This window comes from Pecten maximus, chromosome 16 (genome assembly GCF_902652985.1).
Source record: "Pecten maximus chromosome 16, xPecMax1.1, whole genome shotgun sequence".
NCBI classification, from domain to species: Eukaryota; Metazoa; Mollusca; class Bivalvia; order Pectinida; family Pectinidae; genus Pecten; species Pecten maximus.
In genome coordinates this window covers 28,539,848-28,566,446 of record NC_047030.1, presented here as the reverse complement: position 1 = coordinate 28,566,446, position 26,599 = coordinate 28,539,848, and the positions used below count along the sequence as shown (strand labels likewise).

The 26,599-nt window shown below is 36.4% G+C and overlaps 1 long non-coding RNA gene across 1 annotated transcript; it reads left to right on the top strand.

Annotated features, from left to right (window-relative positions):
* Positions 1-336: 336 nt before the first annotated feature.
* LOC117345250 lies at positions 337-25,415 on the top strand. Its single transcript, XR_004536386.1, has 8 exons — positions 337-398; positions 5,333-5,597; positions 15,912-15,981; positions 17,308-17,358; positions 18,349-18,562; positions 19,384-19,550; positions 20,439-20,552; positions 25,253-25,415. It is a non-coding gene; the product is annotated as an uncharacterized LOC117345250 (long non-coding RNA).
* Positions 25,416-26,599: the final 1,184 nt, after the last annotated feature.

Genomic DNA, 26,599 nt, shown 5'->3' with positions numbered 1-26,599 from the left:
CGGTCTGGTCTATAGTTTTCAAAGTTGTAAATATACAGTTATACTTTACAAAGACAGCCATGTATACTTTACTCATCTAGATGATTGAGATTTTCTCTCTCTAGTCCCAGAATGGTTTATTGATTGAAAACTTCCGAGAGATTGTTACACTGTTTGCCGAGTTATGACGTCACCAATATATCTATAATACAGTATGAAGTAAGATTGCCAGAGTGTTTATTACGTCTTTATAATAAAAGAGTAGGTAAGCTGATATATTTATAGTTTCAACAGTGTTCGTGTTCGTGGTGAACTGTCTTATCAATGTGTTCACAGTTCGGCCTGTCATGACCTGATATCTAGAAAGGTTGGATATTCCCGGGTCGTTCATTGATAAGACCACACACTACGTCAAATAGGTAAGTCAAACACTGCTCTAGTTATATTTATTTGATATACGTTTACTTATTATTACATGTAAAGAAATATGCGTATCGTATATACATGTATGTTGATGAACACTAATTACTAGACAGTTGGAGTCCTGGTACTGTTCCATACAGCGTTTTAATTAAGCATTGGTGTCATTTTTTTTAAGTTTCATCGGTGTATGAAAAGAAATTTGTTTGCAAACTGTATGAATCCGCTTAGCGGATTCTTACAGAAGTTTCAAACATTTTTTTTTCATACCCCGATGAAACTAAACAATAATTTACATCAACGCTTATAATTAATGTTTGAAAAGAATTTACTTATTTAAAACATATTTTATGTACAATTTTACTGGTTTTATATGGGATTCTTTTTCTCAAATCAATACGCAACGTCGATTGTCGTATTGTGACGTTACATTTTTCGCGCCATTCTCGGAATTGTTTTCATAGTGGTATGAAAAAAATCTCAACCAATCAGAAACCGCATTCTGCATACAAACAATGGAAAATTAATTATTATATAACAAAAACAAGAGAAAGGCAGTTGTGCAAAACTAAATATCGCTAAAACGAGGATGAAAATATGAATATAAACGATATGAAGAAACGATCATTAGAAATTAAATGCAGATAATTTGAAAGGTTGTAAGTGCTGTTCTGGACATAAAAAAACAGGATTGCGACACGTAGTCGTCAGTATACCATCAAACATCCGGGGAATTTCCATCACATATCAACCTCCGAGACAGTGTGTTACAAGTAATAATGTAAGTAGTCGGCATTGCGATATGAAAAACAAAACCTTTGAATATTAGACTAAGACTACACATTATCCATATATTAAAAAGGGTATGTCAAGCGACTTGCGAAGTCTTTGTTACCTGGTCTGATGAAAATTATCTGGCAAACGCCATGTTTCCATGGGTATAGTCTGTAGGAAAATATCTAGGCACACCATTCATCAAAAAAAGTTGTCAAGAAATTTGATCTTTCTTTAGGAAATACGCTTTATTATAGTCGTCACTAACTACAGAAATGAAACCCACGAGAGCAAGGCGAAACAGAATGGGGAACCTTGACTTTGGACGCTTTCAAGTAGGAACAATGGGGATACAGTCCCGACATGGATAGAATAACTTATATATTCTCTGTATAGCGAGGATGTAACGGGAGTATCCGAGGTTTTATCTGTACAGTGAGGATGTAACGGACGTATCCGAGGTTTTATCTGTACAGCGAGGATGTAACGGAAGTATCCGATGTTTTATCTGTACAGCGAGGATGTAACGGAAGTATCCGAGGTTTTATCTGTATAGCGAGGATGTAACGGAAGTATCCGAGGTTTTATCTGTATTGCGAGGATGTAACGGAAGTATCCGATGTTTTATCTGTACAGCGAGGATGTAACGGAAGTATCCGAGGTTTTAACTGTACAACGAGGATGTAACGGAAGTATCCGAGGTGTTATCTGTATTGCAAGGATGTAACGGACGTATCCGAGGTTTTATCTGTACAGCGAGGATGTAACGGAAGTATCCGAGGTTTTATCTGTACAGCGAGGATGTAACGGAAGCATCCGAGGTGTTATCTGTATTGCGAGGATGTAACGGAAGTAGCCGATGTTTTATCTGTACAGCGAGGATGTAACGGAAGTATCCGAGGTTTTATCTGTACAGTGAGGATGTAACGGAAGTATCCGAGGTTTTATCTGTACAGTGAGGATGTAACGGAAGTATCCGAGGTTTTATCTGTACAGCGAGGATGTAACGGAAGTATCCGAGGTTTTATCTGTACAGTGAGGATGTAACGGAAGTATCCGAGGTTTTATCTGTACAGTGAGGATGTAACGGAAGTATCCGAGGTTTATCTGTACAGTGAGGATGTAACGGAAGTATCCGAGGTTTTATCTGTATAGCGAGGATGTAACGGAAGTATCCGAGGTTTTATCTGTACAGCGAGGATGTAACGGAAGTATCCGAGGTTTTATCTGTACAGTGAGGATGTAACGGAAGTATCCGAGGTTTTATCTGTACAGTGAGGATGTAACGGAAGTATCCGAGGTTTTATCTGTACAGTGAGGATGTAACGGAAGTATCCGAGGTTTTATCTGTACAGTGAGGATGTAACGGAAGTATCAGAGGTTTTATCTGTACAGTGAGGATGTAACGGAAGTATCCGAGGTTTTATCTGTACAGTGAGGATGTAACGGAAGTATCCGAGGTTTTATCTGTACAGTGAGGATGTAACGGAAGTATCTGAGGTTTTATCTGTATAGCGAGGATGTAACGGAAGTATCCGAGGTTTTATCTGTACAGCGAGGATGTAACGGAAGTATCCGAGGTTTTATCTGTACAGTTAGGATGTAACGGAAGTATCCGAGTTTTTATCTGTACAGTGAGGATGTAACGGAAGTATCCGAGGTTTTATCTGTACAGTGAGGATGTACCGGAAGTATCCGAGGTTTTTTCTGTACAGTGAGGATGTAACGGAAGTATCGGAGGTGTTATCTGTATTGCGAGGATGTAACGGAAGTATCCGAGGTTTTATCTGTACAGTGAGGATGTAACGGAAGTATCCGATGTTTTATCTGTACAGTGAGGATGTAACGGAAGTATCAGAGGTTTTATCTGTACAGTGAGGATGTAACGGAAGTATCCGAGGTTTTAACTGTACAGTGAGGATGTAACTTAAGTATCCGGGGTTTTATCTGTACAGTGAGGATTTAACGGAGGTTGGCGAGGTTTTCTCTGTACAGCGAGGACTTAAGGGAGTTAGGCGAGGTTTTCTCTGTATAGCGAGGATGTAACGGAAGTATCCGAGGTTTTATCTGTACAGTGAGGATGTAACGGAAGTATCAGAGGTTTTATCTGTACAGCGAGGATGTAACGGAAGTATCCGAGGTTTTATCTGTACAGCGAGGATGTAACGGAAGTATCCGAGGTTTTATCTGTACAGCGAGGATGTAACGGAAGTATCCGAGGTTTTATCTGTACAGTGAGGATGTAACGGAAGTATCCGAGGTTTTATCTGTACAGTGAGGATGTAACGGAAGTATCCGAGGTTTTATCTGTACAGCGAGGACTTAAGGGAGGTAGGTGAGGTTTTCTCTGTATAGCGAGGGTGTAACAGAGGTAGGCGAGGATGTAACGGAGGAAGGCGAGGTATTCTGTTATATATATCATTTACATATATATATATATATTATTATAAACCATCAACCGCATATCCAGAATCCGTCATTTTGTACATGATTTATGTCCGTGACCGGAAGTTGTTTCCATGTTTAGTTTTGGAGAGAGTATAAAAAATGGAAGTTAGAAACCCGTGCGTGTTTGACTCTAATCTACACCCTCTCAGAGCTAGTCCCTATCATGGTGGATAATCCAAATCGTCCCATATATATCGATGAAGCCATTGATCCTGTGAGTGACTTTGGCTGTCGGCTTTTGCTGATGCAGCCATATTTTTTGTATATTTGTAAATATTGTGTGACTCGGTCATAGAACACGTGGTTCCTGGATCATCTGTAACTGCAAGTGTCGTCATGTCATTGTGCTTTTTGGTAATATCTGTATGTATACTTTTTTTTGTAAATATGGTGCTGATGACATTACATTCCACGATGATTCCTACAAAAGTAATTGAACTCTTGAAAACCTGTGAATTTGAATTTGTCAATATTGACCCAACTTACGTGATAAAGGAAAACGACCACTATGTCTCCCTTTCACTTAGATGGAAAAAATCGCTACCTATTCATAAAGCAGACCGTTAGAATGCATTTGATATCTCATCACCAGTACATCAACAACATTTGGCAGAGTGTAACCAACGATCTAGTCCAAAACACAAGTCACCATCCCAGCTTAAACGTAACCGTAAACGGCGTCGGGAATGGATTCACAGGAAGCGATAGGAAAAGAGAGGAAAGTCATGTGAGCCTTGTGGTAGTGTGGTACCTGTTTCTGACAGTATTCCGTCCAAAGATATACCTGCAATATCTATTGTTGAAAACGAGCCTTTGGTGCCACCTGACATTCAGTCCAAACGTCCAACACCTGGATGTCAAGCAATGTCTAGTTTTGGCAGTATTTCATCTAAAGAGATGTTATCTCTGCTTGTTCACAAAGTGCCTTTGATACCAGATGTCATTCCGTCAAAACGTCCCACCCCAAAACCTCAAGCCAGGGAATTTCAGACTCCAACAGTACTACCACGTCTACCTACAGTTGACGATTTCGGAAGTAAAACAAACCCGTTTGAGAGTAATCCTTCTTTCAACTCTCTTTTGGAGAAGATGACTAGTCAGCCACCGCGTAACGGGTAACGGAAATATCCAAGGTATTCTCTATATAGCGATGATGTAATGGAGGTAGGCGAGGTTTTCACTGTACAACGATGATATAAAGGGGGAAAACTCCTTTCCACTCCATTGAATTTTCAATGTTTATGTTGGAAAAGAGAAGCAAAAAATATATATCATACTGTACATTTGTGAAAATGAATCAATACACAATGTAGCAGTGACAGGTTAAAAGTAATTCCTCGCATGTTTTACCTTTTATAGACAGATTACTGAGCTTTACATACAACGGATATAGCTACAGCCGAATACTCATTCGAGTTATAATTATACATGTATATTGTTTTAGTGAAGGATTCCCTGAATTACTGAAAACGGGTGCTTGATACAGGCAGTTTAAAAAGATTATAATTGATTACACTGCACTGGTTTGAAGACAAAATGATCACATTTATCATATGAAAAAATGATTTTATAGAAATTGTTTGATTATTTATCATATGAACATAATTCTCACTCGTGCTTATTTATACGTTAATGTGTAAAATATTAGGATGATTTAAGTCATATAAAGTTCAAACTCACAGAAAACTGTTTTATCAATATATGTTTAAAGGATGAAACTGTTTTTACTGGTGAACTTGATTGGTGGATTCAGCCTGATACAATCTGAATTCAAGTGCATTTGCAATGTGAACCATCCCAATGTGCATATCACCAAATGTCCATCCATCCGAGCTCAGGTCAACGGCATCATATATCCAAAAGAAGCCAACAACAACTTCCATGGTATCGTGGACACATCCCCGTCCACGTGTAAGCCAATCTATTCAGGTATTAAGACAATACCAGGATGGGTCGCCGTGGACGATAACAACCTGGTATGTATTCTACATCTAATCGTATTTATCATTTTATTTGTCCCCCTTCGGAACATGTTCCGTGGGAGATTTGATATTGCCGGGTAAACGCCCGGATTTGTTTGCAGTTTTTTATTTTCAAATTTATACGTGAGTTTTGTTATGACATTTCAAATTGTTTTGGATGCGTTTTAACAATCTTGTGGGTTTTCTGTTTGACTATGTTTATATGTTGACATGCTCTTCATATACAATATACTTTGCGTTGAAATTATCCAAATAAAGAGAAAATAAAAGAAACTAAAAACTAAATAGATACAGAATCATCGGAAGAGATGACTTGCCAAGTCAATTTCGGTACTCTGCAGAAAGTCAACCTCAGAGTATGTCATCAATTGGTGTAACGTGAATAACCTTTAATGGACATAGTTGCACACATCCGAATTTAACTCCTATCTTTGGACCAATCATGGTCATAGCCTGTTAGTCAGATTGGGTAGATTTCCTTATTAGGACAATAACGAAGTACGCAGTGATGATATGTGATCACTGGACAACAAAGAGTGTGACAAACTGAGGTACACCAGTATGACAAACTGAGGTACACCAGTATGACAAACTTAGGTACACCAATGTGACAAACTGAGGTACACCAGTATGACAAACTTAGGTACACCAATGTGACAAACTGAGGTACACCAGTATAACAAACTTAGGTACACCAATGTGACAAACTGAGGTACACCCGTATGACAAACTGAGTTACACCAGTATGACAAACTTAGGTACACCAATGTGACAAACTGAGGTACACCAGTATGACAAACTGAGGTACACCAGTGTGACAAACTGAGGTACACCAGTATGACAAACTTAGGTACACCAATGTGACAAACTGAGGTACACCAGTATGACAAACTGAGGTACACCAGTGTGACAAACTGAGGTACACCAGTATAACAAACTGAGGTACACCAGTGTGATAAACTGAGGTACACCAGTGTGACAAACTGAGGTACACCAAAGAGTGTGACAAACTGAGGTACACCAGTATGACAAACTGAGGTACACCAGTGTGACAAACTGAGGTACACCAGTGTGACAAACTAAGGTACACCAGTGTGACAAACTGAGGTACACCAGTGTGACAAACTGAGGTACACCAGTATAACAAACTGAGGTACACCAGTATAACAAACTGAGGTACACCCGTATGACAAACTGAGGTACACCAGTATTACAAACTGAGGTACACCAGTGTGACAAAGTGAGGAACACCAGTGTGACAAAGTGAGGTACACCAGTGTGACAAACTGAGGTACACCAGTATGACAAACTGAGGTACACCAGTGTGACAAACTAAGGTACACCAGTGTGACAAACTGAGGTACACCAGTATAACAAACTGAGGTACACCAGTGTGCATGACAAACTGAGGTACACCAGTGTGACAAACTGAGGTACACCAGTGTGACAAACTGAGGTACACCAGTGTGACAAACTGAGATACACCAGTGTGACAAACTGAGGTACACCCGTATGACAAACTGAGATACACCAGTGTGACAAACTGAGGTACACCAGTGTGACAAACTGAGGTACACCAGTGTGACAAACTGAGGTACACCAGTATGACAAACTGAGGTACACCAGTGTGACAAACTGAGGTACACCAAACAGTGTGACAAACTGTGCTTTTGGAATTCTGTGCTCCTTTAACTCGAGGATTTGACATCAGTTGTTCAATATAAACTATATATTAGAAACTATTTTACAGCAGTGTCATATGTTTCATGTAATCATTCAAACAACAGACCTAACTAGATCTCGCCTGATCAATGAACTGTAAATGTTGATGCAATTAACGATTAGGTTTAACCATGTTCGGGAAACCTAGCTTAGACACTGATATAGATGTAGTTGAACAATATTTGATGGAAACTAACCATTTCATAAAGTTTTATGAAAATGTTGAAAAAGAACCAAATATTAATGTTGAAAATGCTGGAAAGTGTGAGTATTCTGATGAGCATTCTTATAACAGTCCATCAAAGAACAAGAAAAGTGTTTTGAAAGGGAGCAAATATGCTAAGTTGTCACAGTGAGTTAGAATGTTCTAGCGCTGATAGCGATGCGATACAAATGTGTTTGTCATGTTATGGTCGAAACGTATCAGAAGAAATTGAAATATATTCAACAGTACATTCTGAACGTAACAATAGGAATCAATATCCCAAAGCTAATTTAGGTCATGATTCTACTGAAAATTACTTTAGGGAAACAAGGATGTGTCCAATCAATACAAAATACTATGACTGAGATCCTGGTGAAATACTAGATTGTTTACAGAATTTGATCTCTTATTGAGTAAAATACATGTATTTCTAACTGTTATTATTTTACCAAGTGGACAATTAACTGTTCTAATTCTTTTGATTATCTATCTAATTAAAATTTATAAATCAAATGCACATTCCAGTTTGCGGAATTGCCCAGTAAATTATTTTTTGCACTGTTAAGTCATGGTCTAAAGGGCAATACACTTTTAAATCAAAGAGTGCATTAGAATATCTTAATTATAAGGTTGTCAGTTAAGAAAATAGTTAACTTTCAATCATGATCATTTTAGTTTAAATTTGTTTGATTATTGATTTGACTTATACATTTAGATTAATTAATTAATCATAATTGATTGATTAAATAAATCAGTTAATCATAATAAATTAATTTATTTATAAAGCTACACCAACTGTTACATGTTGCAGACCTGTAATATAAACTAAGCTGACAGGGCTTTACCCAATATGTATAAATTGTCCATCTAAGCAGGCGTCAACTGTCCGATCAGCTTCAGATAACGCAGTACTGCAATATACATGTAACTAAGCTGAAAATGTGAATTGATCGGTATTAATTTTGTACTCCTACAGACCTGTAACTCAGAACGTTTACATCATTGTAAGAGTGTATACGGAACCCTCAGCATATACACGTTAAGTCAATGTGGTATCAACATCATACACATATCCATCAGCACGCAAATGGCGCTCTCAAATGATCCGCCTCAATATAATAGAATGACTTACAGATTCTACCATTAAGGTACCCAGTAACGATGGCGGTACCTTATTGTGAATAATCGGAAATACTATGATATCGAATACACATTGCTATCGTGTGGAATTTACAGATGTTATTATATGACAGACTGGTTCATCCATAAAAGTGTGTCTGCTGTATAAAACACTATGGGCACTATTTCTATATACCAGGACGACTTGATACTAGAACTTTTGGCGATGAAATACTTGAACTCATCGGGAAAAATACTGAAATTCAAATACTTGCTTTTTATTCAAAGTATTCCAGCATTCCGACAAAAACATTATTTATGTATATTTTGTGTTCATTTATATACTTCTTGTGAATACAACTTAGTATAATGACGATTCTTACTCACTTCTAAGGGACTTCTCTATATGACTACGATATCTAATATTCAGCATCACTAAGGACCGTAAGGAGACGCTGCTTGTAAATTGTGAAAAATAGCGATAGGAAATATCACTCTGAACATTTAAAATTACCGCTAAATTTTGTCCAAGCCCCAAGATTCAATTTGCATACCCAAGGACCACGGGTAGCCTACATGTGAAATTTAAATGAAAAGATCCACTCGGTACATGCCGAAGAATAGCGTTACCAAGAATTATTCAAAATAGGACGGACGGCAAAACATTTAGTCCGGACTAAAAATACAGACGGATTGTCACAACTGTAATACTGGACACGGAACTATATCTATTATCATTTACAGATGGGTAGGTTTTTCTAATGTACCTCAGAACACAGCATCAGAAGCTTTAGCCGACCTCATGCCGAGATCTTCACCCCATATTTTTTTTTTAACACACAGAGCACAGCTTAATATTTCTTTGCTATAATGAAGAACTCTAAACAGAGCAAGAAGCCGTTTTTTTAGGAAAAACATTTAAACCGCAAAGTTTGGGGTAAAATAATTTATCTCGAAAACATTTTATTTACTGTGTTCATGTGTCTTAATAGTATCTGATATGGGCTGTTTTATCAATTGAAATGCCTCCCTATATGATATATTTGTACAGCATAATTAACAGCCGACATTTGTATCTCAAGATTAAAAAAAAGATTCGATGTTTATGCATTCATAAAATCAAATCCTATCAAACAAATGCTCGCACTACCTGCTAAAGACATTTGTGAGCATAACGGCGTGGTTATTTTGTAAGTGCAATATGCCTGATCCACATGAGCATTCTTTGTTCTCATTTAAAAATTGCATTCTACGTATAATAATTGATCAAGTTAGTTCTGTTCCGTTGCACTAGAGTAGTAATTTACAGGCATGTAAACATCACTTGATTTACTATTTACATGAACTTTAATGATGTGATTTTCCTGAAACTTCATACAATCACTTACAGCTACCATCTCTATTGCGAAATTATATTTCAACCGTAATGGGTCCAATCGATGTCAAATATCACTAGATTGTTCAACAGACTTCATTAATTACCCAATTGTCTTGATCAGAAACTTAATACACTAACACATATCATCTTTTATACAAGTTCAGGTTTCACCCAACAAGAGTCTAAATTGAGGTCATTGTTACGTGTACTATTGATAGATTGTCAACGTCCTTACTCTTATACATTAATTATCTTATTAACCTGAGACTCCATACACTTACTAATAACAATGCTCTTTGGAACAAATTTAGGAATTTCAGTATCCTGTGGTCAAAATTATGGTCACTTGGTATGCTACTAAAATAGATGTTCGACGTCTTCGCTGTAATGCATAATTGATTATATATAATTGTCTTCTCTTGAATCATCAAACTATCAATATCGAATACAAAAAAACATTACAAACCAACGGAAATCTAAGGCAGGTGCCGACTACCATAGACGACGGACCCTTTCACAGCCGTCGGTCGACACCTCCCGGATTACCATCACTGCAATCAAACGACCTGCCAACACACCACCTCAATAACATAGAACAAAAAAAAATCTAAGGTACGGATCAATAGGCATCCCTCCCTAAACTACAAACCGGCCAAGGGTTCATATGGCCCTATCAGTGGCTACAACAGGTATGGCATTCTACCAACGTTGCTGTTACTAGCCTTGTCAGTCCGAACAACGACCACCATGATCTAGGCTAATGGCCAACAATATTAACAACATGATCATACAATGGAACATATGCGGACTACGGGCAAATATAGAAGAGTTTGAAAATATATCGAAAGAATCTAGACCTGCCTTATTTTGCCTACAGGAGGTCATGTCAAAAACCCCAATTAATCTTAGAAATTTCTCGCTCTATATTGGCACCACAGCTATAAGAATCAAAGCAGCAGATGGCGCAGCTGTAGCTGCCAATAAAATATTCCTCAAAGAATGATGACGTTAAACACAAATTTACAGGCTGTCGCTGTCTGTGCAACTTTACACAGACAAGTAACTGTCTGTTCAATTCATCTTCCTCCACGTTTTGTTTTCACTAGTGAGCAACTGAATAACCTCGTCTCCCAACTCCAACCACCATACATAATTCTCGGAGATTTTAATGGGCATACTAGCCTGTGGGGCTCTCCAAACACAGACGAAAGAGAAAGACACATTGATGAAGTTATAGATAAAAACAACTTGTTCCTTTTTAACAATAACAACCCAACATATTTACGCCTTGCTCTCGTACCCACATCGATCTATCATTATACCATCCTCCATTTTACTCGATAAGGACTGAAGGTAAATAATGATTTATGTAGGAGTGACCACTTACATATTTTTTTCTAAATAATATTGGGACTCCTCTTGATAAACCAAGTCCTCGATGGAATATGCACAAAGCGGATTGGGTTCAATTCCAACACCTGTGCAACGAGGAGCTTACTGAAGAAAAACTTCCTATCCTCGATGATTCAATTAAAACATTCACCGAAACCCTTCCTTCTTTTGCCGAAAAAAAATATACCAAAGTCCTGCAAAGTTCCTTTTATCTGAATAATATTTTATTAATAGATCCGGCCGAAAGGCAGCTCTAAGACTTCCTCTACTGTTGAAAATTACAATAATTTTAAAATTCGGGGGGCGAAGGCTCGGCGATTTATCAAATCCGACAAAAAGAACAGCTTGAAGGAATACGTTTCTAAAATATCTTTAAACAGCTCATCTAAAAAGGTATGGGATCAGATACCAAAAAGAGAAACAGCACCATTATTCCATCCTATCAATAAAAAACAAATTTTCTCTTCTTAATCGGAAATTGCAAATGCATTTGCCAAAAATATAGTCCCAAAACTCATCAGCCAAAACCCACTCCCAAAAATATCAAACATTCAAATAAGAGAAAGAAAAGAAACGTCTTAATTTTAAATCCTCCAACACAGAAGGTTACAATAAACCTTTCAATCTCCCGGAGTTGCTTGAATCCTTAAACAAATCATGCACAAGATTTAGCAGTTGGGCCCGATAGAATATATATTTTTAGTAAAGCCTACGCTTCTGTTAAGATCCCAGATTCTTTGAAGGAATCTACAATTATTTCAGTTCCAAAACCTGGTAAGGACACGAATGATCCCAATAATTATCGTCCAATCTCTCTAACGAGCTGCATTTGCAAAACACTTGAATGGATGATAAACACTAGACTGGTTTGGTTCCTTGAATCCAATAATATTTTGAGTCCACTCCAAAGTGGATTCAGAAACCGCAGAGGAACGGTAGAACATCTAGTCACATTAGAAACCTTTAATTCGAGAAGTAATTCAAATTACATATCTGACAGACATTTTAAAGTTCGCGTTGGTTAAACTTATTCTGAAACAGCCAAACAGGAAATGGGAGTCCCTCAGGGTCGGATCCTTTCCGTAACACTTTTCGGTCTGAAAATCAACAGTATAACTAAATGTCTCGGTAAGTCAACGGAAGTGTCTCTATTCGTTGATGACTAATTGATCTACTATAGGTCGAAGAACATGCACACGATAGAATGACAACTCCAACAATGGTTGGGCAAACTACAAACACCGGCCATATAATGATCCAGATCTAATATTAAATGGTACCAAAATTCCAGTTGTCGAGCAGACCAAATTCCTTGACTAATTTTCGATTCCTTTGTTCCACATATAAAATACCTGCGCATTTTGTATAGGGCACTTATTCGATCAAAACTCGACGGTGCCTCCAGCGTTTATGGATCGGCACGCAATTCTTATCTGCAGATGCTGGATCCTATCAAAACCAAGGATTACGTCTAGCACTTGGTGCTTGTCGAACAACACCAGTGTAGTGCCTTTATGTAGAGGCAAATGAGCCATCATTAAATAACCGAAGGAAAAAAACTGGCTCTTCAAAACATATTCACTCAAAACCAACATTTGGCATTGGAATTTCAAACTTTCATCAGTTTAGACAACATAGGCGAGTACACCGTATCTGATGTACCACCGTGGCTTGTCGAAACACCTGGTATTAGCATAACTCTGCATGAGAGGGCAAAGTCGTATTACCTGAAGAGCACAAATCTTCCTTTCGGGAGTGCATTGCAGTTGTTTTCCTGGTCATGTTCAGATCTACACTGATGGCTCACTATATGGTGAGAAAGTCACAGCAGCATGCTACACCGATCACCATTGTTCATCAATCCGTCTACCAGATGGCGCCTCTATTTTCTCTGCTGAAGCATGTGCCATCGATTTGGCCCTCGACCATATTGATTAACATGGCATTAAAAAGTCAATCATTTGTTCTGACTCTCTGTTTGTCGTTCAGAGTTTACAATTACGAGATCCTAAAAATATACTCATACAAAATGTTTACTTTCGATTATCTCGTATCTTAGAAAAATGCATAATAACTTTACTTTAGATTCCGAGCAATGTCGGAATTAAAGGCAACGAAATTGTTGACAGCCAAGCGAACTGCGTTAAATCTTGAACAAACAAAATATCAAAATTCCATATACAGATTTCAAAACTGTAATAAGTACTGCCATCCAGAGTAAATAGCAGCAACGCTGGTCTCTGGCGACGAGCAACAAACAACCGAATCTTAAAACATCCATTTCAAATCGAAAAGATCGTAGAGAGGAAGTTGTCCGCTCTCGGCTCCGTACCGGGCACACATATCCTACTCATTCGTTGCTTTTAAAACGAGAACATCCGCCGATATGTCATGCATGTGACACTCAATTCACAGTGGAGCATTTTCTAATAGAATGTTCCGATTTCAAGCACATGATAAAGGACTTGCACAGCTAAATATTTTACTATATGTTATTACTAGTGACCCAATCCCTTTATTCGCTCGTTTTAAGTTCAAATAATGTGAAATTTATATCAATTTAAAGTTTGATTTTTTTTTTCTGTCGGATAAATGATGTTATTGTATAAGTTAAATGGCATATAAGAGCACACAGGTACTCGAAAGACAGTAACCCCGACATTTACAGTACACTGGGGAAACCCCACCTGGGGAATTCCCGCTTTTTTACACCTCGAATCCTACGTCATTCTATTTTCAGTAGGAGTGCATATCATTTATTTTCCAAACCTTAAGACCCTAATCTTTATTCTCGTATATAGAAAGTACCCATTTCATATGTTTTTTCTCAGCTACAGCTACAAACCTAAGAAACACATTTTCCTCAGGGACTTGTGTTCCGGATATGAAAACTCTTTTCAGCTGCGTGGATTCGAAAACAATATTTAGCTACTTGAAAGAAATCGATCTATTCTATAGACTTTGATGTCTTTTACCTTATTCTATTTCACGTTGAATGTATATCACAAAGTTCACATAATCTGTTCGTTATATATACATATATCTATTTTTACTATTCTAACCACCTTTTTTATCATAATGATCTATATATACTATACGAATGCTTTTAACAATGACTAGTTTTATCTGATTTTAAAGTCATCAAACAAAATGATATTATATTGTTTGGCCCTAAATGACCCTAGTTGTCGATGGGCCGTAAAACACAAACAAACAAACAAATCTCTTCAATCTTAATTTGCATTTCAATCCCCTGGAATCCAAAATAAGGCCACTCTTACTATAAAATAGATTTTCATATTCCTCGCTCTACCAAATCAACTTCATTAATCATCGGAATTATATAGTTTTGTTGCTGACAACACTTACAGCTACTTCATCTCTTGTTTATTTAAAAGTGTTTTCAGGAGCGGTATTATGATTTCCTATCGTTTGAGATGCTTTGATATTCTTCGATATCCAATAAGCACAATTAACCTTATGGGGAAATGACAGGAGGCACATAATAGGAGAGTTCATTGCGAGGCATGCGCTTTACATAGCCAATAGTAAATCACAAACCCAGCCTCAAAACCTTTTGTCAATATTAATCTTTCTTTATGCCACTTTTCACATTTTAGATCATGACTCTGTTGGATCAGCCATGTATATATCTACCTTAAGAATGTTGGTTCTCCCACTATTGTAACTGATCCAAGCTGGAAATTACACAAGGCTGACCGGACCTTATTTCAATTTCTTTGCTGATCAATCTTGAACACAAACAAGAAAATTACGAAAATATTATCAATCGTTAACATAAATTATTTTTAATTTGATTTATGCATTACATAACTCAGCTACACATTAATCCAAGTGTTAGGGCTAGTTATGTGGGTCTCGGTTGTTTGGAGGACTATACAACACGGTATATTTTGGATGTCATTTTTTTATTCTCTTCTACGTTTTCTCTCTTCCTGGAAAATTCACAACATAATACAAATGTTTTAATTACGGACCTACCTCCCTCGTATCATAATTGGCACATTGTATGGTTTACATATATAGCATATATATGTATACAGTTATATCCCCCGGCAAATAAGAATTGGACAATATTTATTTTTCAATTAGCCATACAAATGTGTTAACTAACTTAAATTGAAGATAAAATGTAACATAAACTAAGTGACTATAATATATGAATGAATAATATATGTTTGGAACTGGAGAGTCATGATTGATTTGATTACAACAATAAACAATATTCCATGTAGTAAAAGATATTTAACTAATAGGGTAGTAATACTTTAAAAGAAAGTGTTCATAAATAAATTCTAATCGGAATATGAACGCACATATACAAGTTCAGTATGGTGCATGCAATACAAAACAGAGGAGGAGGGTGTAGTTTATTTTTTGTCTATTTCATAAGAAATGATGTGATAAATATCTTAATTGATTTATTTCATTCACCTGGACTGTTGTGATTTTTTTTTTTCAATTTGCAAAGGTTGGGTTTATATTCAAAGACGTGGGTTTACTGGAGATCTCCTGCCCTGGTAACTACACACATAGAAGAGGTAAAGTACTGTTGTTCTTGGTAGGCCGCTATCGTTCTACATGGGACAATCATGAATACACGTGTTATAGGGGTGTTATACGATTCGCCCTAACATATAACGTCCTATATAAAAGCGCCCTAAATTTGATTCATATGGCCCCAAAGCCATGGTAGTGGTGGTGGATATTGTTAGTGGTGGGCTATGTAAGCGTACGTTTTAACGGTCTTTCGGCCTTTCAGTGGACGAGAAAAGAAAGGAAAACGAGATGAAGAGATACAGTATGGAGTGACAGGCGAGAAAGAGGTAGAGAGGGGATATTGGGGAGTCGTCAGTTGTATCTTACCTAGGATATATTTATAGTTTTGAAGGGGACTTCTCATTATTTCTTCATTATCACATAATGGACAGTTTTATGACTGCTGTTTTAACATGAGACTAATCTATAGTTTAATTTAGTGTTTCCTATTCCGAGTCTTGATATGATGATAATCTAATTTTACTGTTGCCGTTTAATTTTGTCTTCTCAATAGGGGTTTCAATTATTTGCCTGAGGTTGTTCTCCTTATGATTAACAAATTATCATCCAATGTTAATTCTATTGACTGATTTGTTAGGTTTTTGAAATTCTTACATCTATATAGATTCCATCATGTGTCAACGCATCCCTGGCTAGTTTATTAGCTTTTTTGTTACCTAGGAAATCTTCATGTGATGGAATGTAAGCAAATTCTGCTATGACACCCTGACCTTCTAGAAGTTGAAATGAACATAATATGGAATTTAAGGTGACATGTCTGGTACTGTTTCTGGTTTCTATAGACTGAAGAGCAGAAAGACTATATGAGAATATGACTGCTGGCATGTCTGATTAAGTCAAATAAAAATTAAAAAGACAATCTGACTTTGTCTTGATATGCGTTATTTAGCCTCCCATCCGATGCCCGGATGTTGTCCAGTTTAGAACATACTATGTAGCTATAATGATAAGGATGGTGATCAATTTATATCACCAGAAGTTTCATGTGCAAGTATGTTTGTACATACATCTACATACCATAGGTATTTTTTTTCATTTTTATGTTTGCTTAATTTTGTTTATCAGTACCATTGGCACACTAAGTAAACATTTCTGTTTCTTGTGATAAGATAATATGAATAATTGTAGGCAGACTCTACTAAAAATGACCTTTCTCTAGGTTTTCTGAGAGTGTAAATGATTCTGTTATCAGTTCTGTGACTTAAATTAGTCTAGTATGTTTCTCATTGAAAATTTTATTCAGATTGAGTTTTAGCGGTAATCGGTTATCTTTAATATTGTAAAAGTTTCAATTTTCTTCAATACAGACATAATCATACCGACTGACTGTTCTGAAGCCATACACATCGTTGCCCACGGTGAGTATTTTAGAAAACCACCTACCTAAAATTAACACGAGGAACCAATTATCTTCTCCATCATCTATAATTTATTGCTTGTAACGAAATTTCATACAAGCAAATTGAAATAGTAAAAAAACATCTCATGGTCGAAATAAATATTGTTCAAAATTCACGTTTGTTTAATTAAGGTCTGCGTGATAAATTCTGTGTGATAAAGGTCTGCATGATAAATGACTGCGTGATGAAGGTGTGCGTGATGAAGGTTTGCGTGATGAAGGTGTGCTTGATGAAGGTCTGCGTGATGAAATTGTGCGTGACGAAGGTGTGCGTGATGAAGGTCTGCGTGATAAATGACTGCGTGATGAAGGTGTGCGTGATGAAGGTGTGCTTGATGAAGGTCTGCGTGATGAAATTGTGCGTGACGAAGGTGTGCGTGATGAAGGTCGACACGATAAAGGTCTGCGTGGCGAAGGTGTGCGTGATGAAGGTGTGAGTGATGAAGGTGTGCGTGATGAAGGTGTGAGTGATGAAGGTCTGCGTGATGACGGTCTGCGTGATGAAAGTCTACACAAAACGGGCATGTGTGATGAAATTTGCGTGATAAAGGTCTGCATGATAAATGTTTACGTGAAGAAGGTCTACGTAATAAAACCATTTACAGTCAATCCTTACATAGTACACGGATATTGATTATCACACGTAATAAATATTAACAGTCAATCATTACATAGTACACGAGGTTTGATTATGAGACATAATAGTTCACAGTCCATCCTTACATGATTATATGCGAAATATACAAACGATGTAGTGTCAACGTTGTCAACTGTGAGTTGTGTGATCACAAATTAATTTGGGTTTAGAAATCTGAAATATGGCAACTAGATTTTCTTTTCTAAACACGAAACAAGCATTTTTCAAACCAAAAGTTTATATTTTGTCTTTGCATAATTAACATTTATCGATCTGAAATAAGTAACTGGCGAATAAAATGGTTTAATACAGGAGGTCAACATTTTGCTCCTATAACAAATAAACCCACTAGTATGTCAACAACAACTGAAAAGAGGGACAACGATTACAACGACGACGAATGAACCTACAACAACAACTACTACAACAACAATAACAACAACACCTACAACAACAACACCCACAGCGACAACACCCACAACAACAACACCCACAACAACAACGACGATGGGAAAACCAACAACACGTAAGCTCTGTACCTTGACATTGTCATTTGTCTTGAAATGAATGTAAAAACCGTCTAAAAAATAATAAGCGTAAATTGTAACACCGGTTAAGAAATACACTTAATTACATTTTCACCAGTGAAATATCAAAAATTATTCATTCTATAAAAGTGATATTTTTCACTAGTGAAAAATATCACTTTTGCTGATTTGACCAATCAAATTAATGATTAGAAAATGCCAAAATAATTCACCAATCAGAAAGCCTGACATATATGTCAGCACCTGGACAGAGGGAAACTACTTTTTTTGTTTACAAATTATCGCTGTAGGCCTAGTTAGCATACGGGGTAGGGTTTTCATTGATAAAAAATGTAATAAACAGAATATCTAACAGTGTCTTCAGTAATACCAAATATATTTCACTCGTGTGGCTAATATTTTGATATTTTTCACTCGTGCTGCGCACTCGTGAAAAATATCAAAATATTAGCCCCACTCGTGAAATATATTTGGTATTACTGAAGACACTGTTAGATATCCTCTATTAATTTGATATTTTTGAAATTCATGCAATACGGAAACATGCAAAGTTCATTTGACTAGGTGATCAGTAAAGCTCCCTATAATGAATAAACAACTGGGAGTACTGACGAGTCATTGGAGGACAAATCACGTGTGTAATGTAACTTTCGGTATACCCTGTCCATTACTACATTGTAAAGGTGTTATTCACTTTAACTGCGAATCGTTAATAGAAGCAATGGACATATATTTGTATGTAAATGTAACCATAACATCATATAGACTATGCCGTGAAGATAGCAAACGGGTGTTTTAGATTTTCCGAAGTGTCGAGATGATGTCATATTTTCATTGGCCCTAAATGAGTCGGTGGAACACTTTGGAGCGGAGAGATGTCCTAATGATTCTCCAACATCAGCCGAAGCCGTGGTAATGGAATACTGTGGCGTTCCCCTGATGTCCCATTGGAAACAGGGTGAAAAGGTTCGCATATAATACGTCATATTTTATAGGTATGAAAAGTCCTATTTGTCTTGCAATTATGTTTACCAAATTAAAAATACATTATGCTTAAAAATAACAGCTGCAGTAAACAATTCTTCGGTCAAACAGTAACCTAGCTTATAGCAACATATCCCTATGTAAAATTAAGTTGAATGGAACATTTACAATGCAACATATTGCATTTGTGCAGTTTAGAATATAAATATAAGGAAATGTATCATCAAGTTTAATGATAAGGGTGTATAAAATATCCGACATTGAATCGTAATCGTTCCCAAAATATAGTTAAGATACCAACGGTCGTAGCGCCCACATTTAGGTAGATATGTTTTTTGCATGATGCTCATATACAATAAAATGGTAGACTTGCCTTATCAGCATATTGATATAACTCTCTGCTACATCATTGATGAGTCCCAAACGAAACCGTTGTATGATGTCGCAAGCATTAATGATGATTCAAAGAATAACGAAACCTCTACATGATGTTCCTGCATCACTGAAGTGTCCCATCACTGAAGTGTCCCAGAAGGACGAATCATTTATATGGTGTCTCTAGCATCATTGAAGAACTCAAGAAGAATGGAACCGTTGAATAATGTTCCTAGGCATCAATGACGAGATCCAGAAGGGCGAAATCGCTTCGAGACGCATTTTTGGAAAGTAACCCTACTGTGTTAAAATACTATCTTGCGTGACAATTCTGTTGACGATAACGCTTAATTAAGGCCTACGAAATATTTCAAAACAAATTTCAGGTATATACATACGAGTAGAATGAACGAAATCTGTAAAGACTAATTTAAAAAAATGGCTGTTTTAAATAGCGTATATAGCAGAGTGATTATGATATATGATTATTTTCAGGTTATAGACAATTGTGATAGGATACCACGCTTCACTCCAGTGGCCGTCTATATCAGCGGGTTACTGATGGGCAGGCCCGCTATCTTTCACTCATGCAAAGATGGTGGAATTGAGGTATTCATTATAGTTGCAAATTGCAATAAGTTTTCTGAAACAACTTAAGGAATACTCGAAATCTCGCAAAAAATACTGTCCTCAGAAGGAAGGATATCAGAAATTGTCTTTATATTGCTGCTATCTTTTCTATTTTATACAACATCCCAGAGATTAACAGACTTTATCTAAGTTTTATACAATATCTCACAGTTTCACAGACTTTATCGAAGTTTGATACAATGTCTTTCAGTTTTACATTCTTGATTATATACAATATCCCAGAGTTTCACATACTTTATATATTTTCATACAATATCCCACAGTTTCACATACTATATATCAATTGATACAATGCCCCTCAGTTTCATATAGCATGTCTATGTTTTACAATGCCTCTCAGTTTAACATACTATATCTAAGTTTTATACTAAGTCCCCCAGTTTCACATACTATGTATAATTTTTTATATCCCCCCGCCCCCCGCCCAGTCTCACATACTCTATCGATTTTTATGCAATATCCCGCAGTTTTATATACTTAATCTAATTTTCACACAATGTCCCACAATTTCACATACTTGTATATAATTATATTAACATTCTGTGTTGCATTTGCCTATATGTCGTTAGTAAACCAAATTGTATTCATCAGAGTGTACACTACAATTTACAGTGATTCGGTCAGAGTAGGGATACAGCCCCAGGTGTTGCTGGTCAAAACAATGGTCCCCAGTTACATTCGGCCAGGAGAGATTTCGAATGCTAGCATTTATCTACGTAAACCACCACAAAAAAGCAACGCAAGTTATGAGAGTAAAATCTAATAATAGAAAAAATGAAGTCGACCGTCTCGACACAAAATTATTTAAGAAATAATTAACGATGATTTGTGTATTATTGCAGGATATACAACGAGGACGAGGATATTTTTTGCAATTAAATTAATAACGAAGGCCGCAGGCCTGAGTTATTAATTAAAATTGCAAAATATCCGAGTCCGAGTTGTATATCCTGCAACAATACACGAGTCAAAGTTGATTATTTCTATTCTACCATGTACTGTTTAGTTCTGAGATCGACCTCTTTCTAATAGAAAAACAGCAAAGAAACCCCGGGAAAAAATTGTAATTTATTTCTTGAATATTGCATTATTTGTTGATGAAATATACAGGCAATACAGTACTACGATCAAGAGCATCTATCATATGGCATTGATTTTGAAAATTAAAAAAAAAGGATAAAAAAAAGAAAAAAAAAAGTGGGGGCCTCCGTAGTATTCGAACTCGCGTCGTGATAAAAATATATTGAAAGACTAACCCATTAGCCCACTCGGCTATAGTAACCTTTTATGAAACGGGTGAATATTAGATATTTAAAATTGTAACAGCCGTGACTCACGAGCGTGTATTATTGGCACGAGCGTGGGTTATTGGAAAATAATACATGGTTTTTAACCAATCAAAACTGGCGTTACATAGCAAACATGGTAGAATATAAGCTCTATTCCTGATCTATAGGAAGTTATCAAATTGTCACTGTCGTCACACAGGGGCTCGTTGTCGAATTGTCAGAAATGCTAGACACGACAACATTTAAAGACCAGCCTTTAAAAAAAAAAAAAACTTGCGAAAAATCGGCAGTATCGACATGGTTTCCGGTTGTGTATGCATACTGAATTATAGTTATGTGGTTATTCACTGATGTCAAAGGCCTACCTTACTCCAAAATCGAGCCCCTGTGAAGTTGAACATCGTCTGCTAAGTTAGCGACACTGATGTGACCGGTTAGACTGGATTCTGTTTCTAATGAAATATCCTTGGAATCGTTTTCATCTACTGTCAAGACGACGTTCATTTAGAATTTAAGAGATGATATTCCTCTGAAAATAACGTAAATCCAGTCGATAGAAACATAAGTGTTTCCGAGGAATCGAGTCTGTCCTGTGCAGTACCCATTCAACGCCACATCACTTCTAAATGTTAACCGTATATCATGCGCCGAAAAACGGCTTTATTTTTAAACAATCAGAAATTATGCAATTGTGAACAATTTGAAGATATCTACAAACGTTTATAAAATACAATATAAAGCCAAATTGTGCAAAAAACATTTCATGTGATTGCTATTGTTAACGACATGAGGGACTATATTCTCCCTTCTAGAAATTTCGGCTGTTCCGGTATTTGAACTTGATGACGTCAGTGATAGGAGAAGCGGCAAATTTAAACGCGTCTTAAGCTACAGTAAATAAAGTAAAATTATGAATGTAAATATAAGCATTGAACTGTTACCAAATGGTAGTATACAGTCGATATGAATACAATTTGGGTGACAGATAAATATTTCATGGCCGACATTCTATTTATCTGTCACCCAAATTGTATTCATATCGACTGTATACTACCATTTGGTAACAGTTCAATGCTTAAATATACAGCTTAAATTAAAGATATGATTTTTTTATTTATATAAATGCATTTAAATACACATAAAAATCGCTTGAATATTTTAAATATATGTTTATTTAACATGAATAAATATTTTCCTCCTACATTTCTGTCGCCTGCTAGAGTCTGACAGCTCATAGTCCTGGCATCATAACGTGCGACTTTCGGACATTAACTTTGAAATTCTTCATGATATGCTATTTGATGAAGTGGATAACGAGGAAGGGTTTATAAATGACCAAGAAAACTACAGTGTTCTTTCACAACAGCCCGTACAAACTTCTGGCCCTCAATTACCCGTGTCTGCTCCCCAAGGCATGCCTGTCCCCCACCAACGCCCGTCACCCAAACAATCACAACACAATCTGATCATGTGTTTACAACTGCTTCAGAGCATTCGTTCAGGGATAACAGACTTGCGTGATTATATAATGAGTAATAAAAATCCAAACACAGTAAGAAACACTGAAGCTGTTGTAAAGGAATATGTTTATTGGATTGCTGAAACACCCTGCTCTGACGTCAGGTCATTGGGTGACCCTGGCTGTTAATAGGACGTGAAACAAAAACAAACCAAACAAACCAAACGTCAGGTCATTGGGTGATAATTTACCATTTGAAGTAGACACATACATTAGGGGATTCTTATTAGGCGCCCGGAAAATGACGGTTCCATGTATGAACCGGATACACTGACAAGTTTTCATCCCGGAATCGACCGTTACCTAAATGAAATAATCTATCCATACAACAAAATAACATCTGAGTTATTTATCTTAACAAAAATTCGTGGAGGCAATTCAACAAAATATAGGTCATTTAATCCAAAACTTTTTGTAAATACCGAGAATTCATCCAGGCGTTCAATCAAATCATATAAACTTTACGCGAAATACAGGCCACACGAAATGGACACCAGAATCTCCCTTTTATTTGTTTTTGTCAATCACAACCAGAACAGTAAAGGTTGGTTCAAAAATCAGTCAGTTTAGAAAAACAACCTTTCTGAGATGATGAAAACCATGGCAAACAATGCTGGTCTTGTTGGCAAAAAGACCAACCAATGTCTCCGAGAACTTCGTGCTAAAAACTTTTGTATTCTCGCGTAGCACCGACAACAACCATGCAGTTGAGTGGTATAAAAATGTCAACAGCGTGAATAAGTATGCAGTGGCATCAAAGCAGCAACAGCAAGAATTTAAATGTGCAAACTTCTACAAAATGTCCCGAAATATCTTTGTCAACAAAGTCTGGCCCATCAACAATTTCTCGGTGATTTAGAAATGGCAATGAGAAATTCAAGAACCAGTTAAAAATCCAATGTCAAGGTCACCTGGAGATTGTCATAATGTTGCAACGGGAATGTTTTTAGGGGCGAATATTTCTGGCGGCACATTTAACATTTCCTTTCAAATATCTTCCTCTAATCTTCCTCTCAAGTTATATCTCCTCCTAGGAAATATCGTAGAATCCTACGAATCACTGACAATGACGATGACGGTGACTCGGTGTGACATGTCGCTTGTTTTTGTAAATGAAATTTGCACGCGCTGTGAAGTAGTCGGTCAAAGGCAGATCATTAGCTTTATGTCTAGGTATGATAATTTGGTTGATGTCATTGCTATATAGGTTTAATTGGATTTTTTTACTTTATCGATGCTTCGCTAATACTCGATTAAATTGAACAAACAAAATATTTAAGCTTAGCTGCTTGAAATAAACGATGTTTTCAAAATTATAATTAAATGCCGAACACTTAATTAATTGGTGTAGTTATTTTACTTTGCACGATCACATTATCAAATTTAAAGCAAAAGGGAGTTAAATCAGTACATAAACATTGATAAAATGCAAAGTGGCTAGATCTGTCAGCTAGGCCTACACTTTTAATCAAGTGGCGAATTTAATAACGAAAATAATACATAGTGGCGTGACGCCATTTGAAACCGCAAATCGATTTCATAATTAAGGAAAGCTGTAATCAGTAAAGGTATCTGATAAAAGCACATACTATATATAATTGTATACAATGTTCCACAGTTTCACATACTATATCTAACTGTATCCAATATCACAGTTTCGCATATTCTATCTAATTTTATCCAATGTCCAACAGTTTCGCATACTATATCTATTTCTTATATAATTTCCCACAGTTTCATATACTATACTAATTTTTTATATAATATCCCACATTCTCACACAATTGATCTATTTTTTGATAAAATGTCAAAATATCACATGATAACCACAAAGTTTCTTTTCGTTACAGCTGATTCAGCAGACGTGTGGTTCTCCGGTCAATCTACATCTTGAACACCGCCTTGCTGCCTTCTATCATGTTCTTACATGGGCATAATAGCTACCAGTAACATGTCAGGGTGTGTTTAGTTTGTTTCGTTGTCGAAAATAAACGAAATGATTATTTGCCATTACATAGACTCGTGTAGATATGTGTATATACACAAATGCCTAATGCTCGTTTTACATTTGAATGATATAACTGTCGCAAAAGGTCAAACCTTCGAAAACATTAACACATGGCTTCCATCTAATACTGGCTGATATCAATACTTGTTAAACACCTCGCTATAAGGTCCTCTGATATCACCGTCCTTATCTAAATTCCATATTTTTAATGGCGAATGTTTTTTTTATATTTCAATGTTGATCAACTCCTTATCTTTCAAACAGGTTGATAAAATAGATATGTTGTTTATCATACACTATCTGACAGTATACAGAGAAATATACAAACATGTCGTTGATCTCATTGATCTGATCGGTCCGTTATCATCGCCAATAGTTTTGGAAAATTATCAATTGTCCTTAAACAAGACAATCGTTTTAGATAAATTTTTGAGTTCACATGATAAACATATAGGACAAGTAGACAGTGCAAATTCAAACAATTACGATGATTCGGGAGAACCGTGTCGTTTGTTCAATATTAAGGGATTGGATTAATCAATCATTCTCTGATTTTGTCTGCTTTTGTCTGGGTATTAGATATCAATATGTTTGTTGTATATTATGGTCTAGCTTATTATAAATGCACAAAGCCATAAACAAGTTAACTTAACGGCAGTATTTTAAACATATATATATATTAATATACAAATTACAGGCTAGCGTGCGAGATAACTATTTATATAATAATCTGAATCTTTATGTAAAGACCGTAGCGATTTAACAACAACTGAATACATATTGGATACAAACTAGATGATCTGACAACACGGGTAAATTGTACGATGCTTACTTGCCAAAATATACGCAATTTAATTCCAATAAAAAAAAAACCAGAAGATTATCGAATATGACTGGAGTATTTGTTTAGACACCAATGTGTTAGAATACAACGAAAGGTAACACATATTTAATTCATGACTATCATATGAAGTACAACGAACAGTTATTGCGAAATAGCAGTGTCTGCTTGCACCTTATTGAGCTAGACCTACTTTCGTTTTACATGTCCATTTACAATGTAAATACTTCATCTTCATAACCATAGTCTATATAAATGCTTATCCGCGGCATTGGTATATGTAGGAATATTTCTAGTTCTCCTGTACAGTGTTCTTTTTTTAAATTGGCTGGTCTGGTGTGGAATATT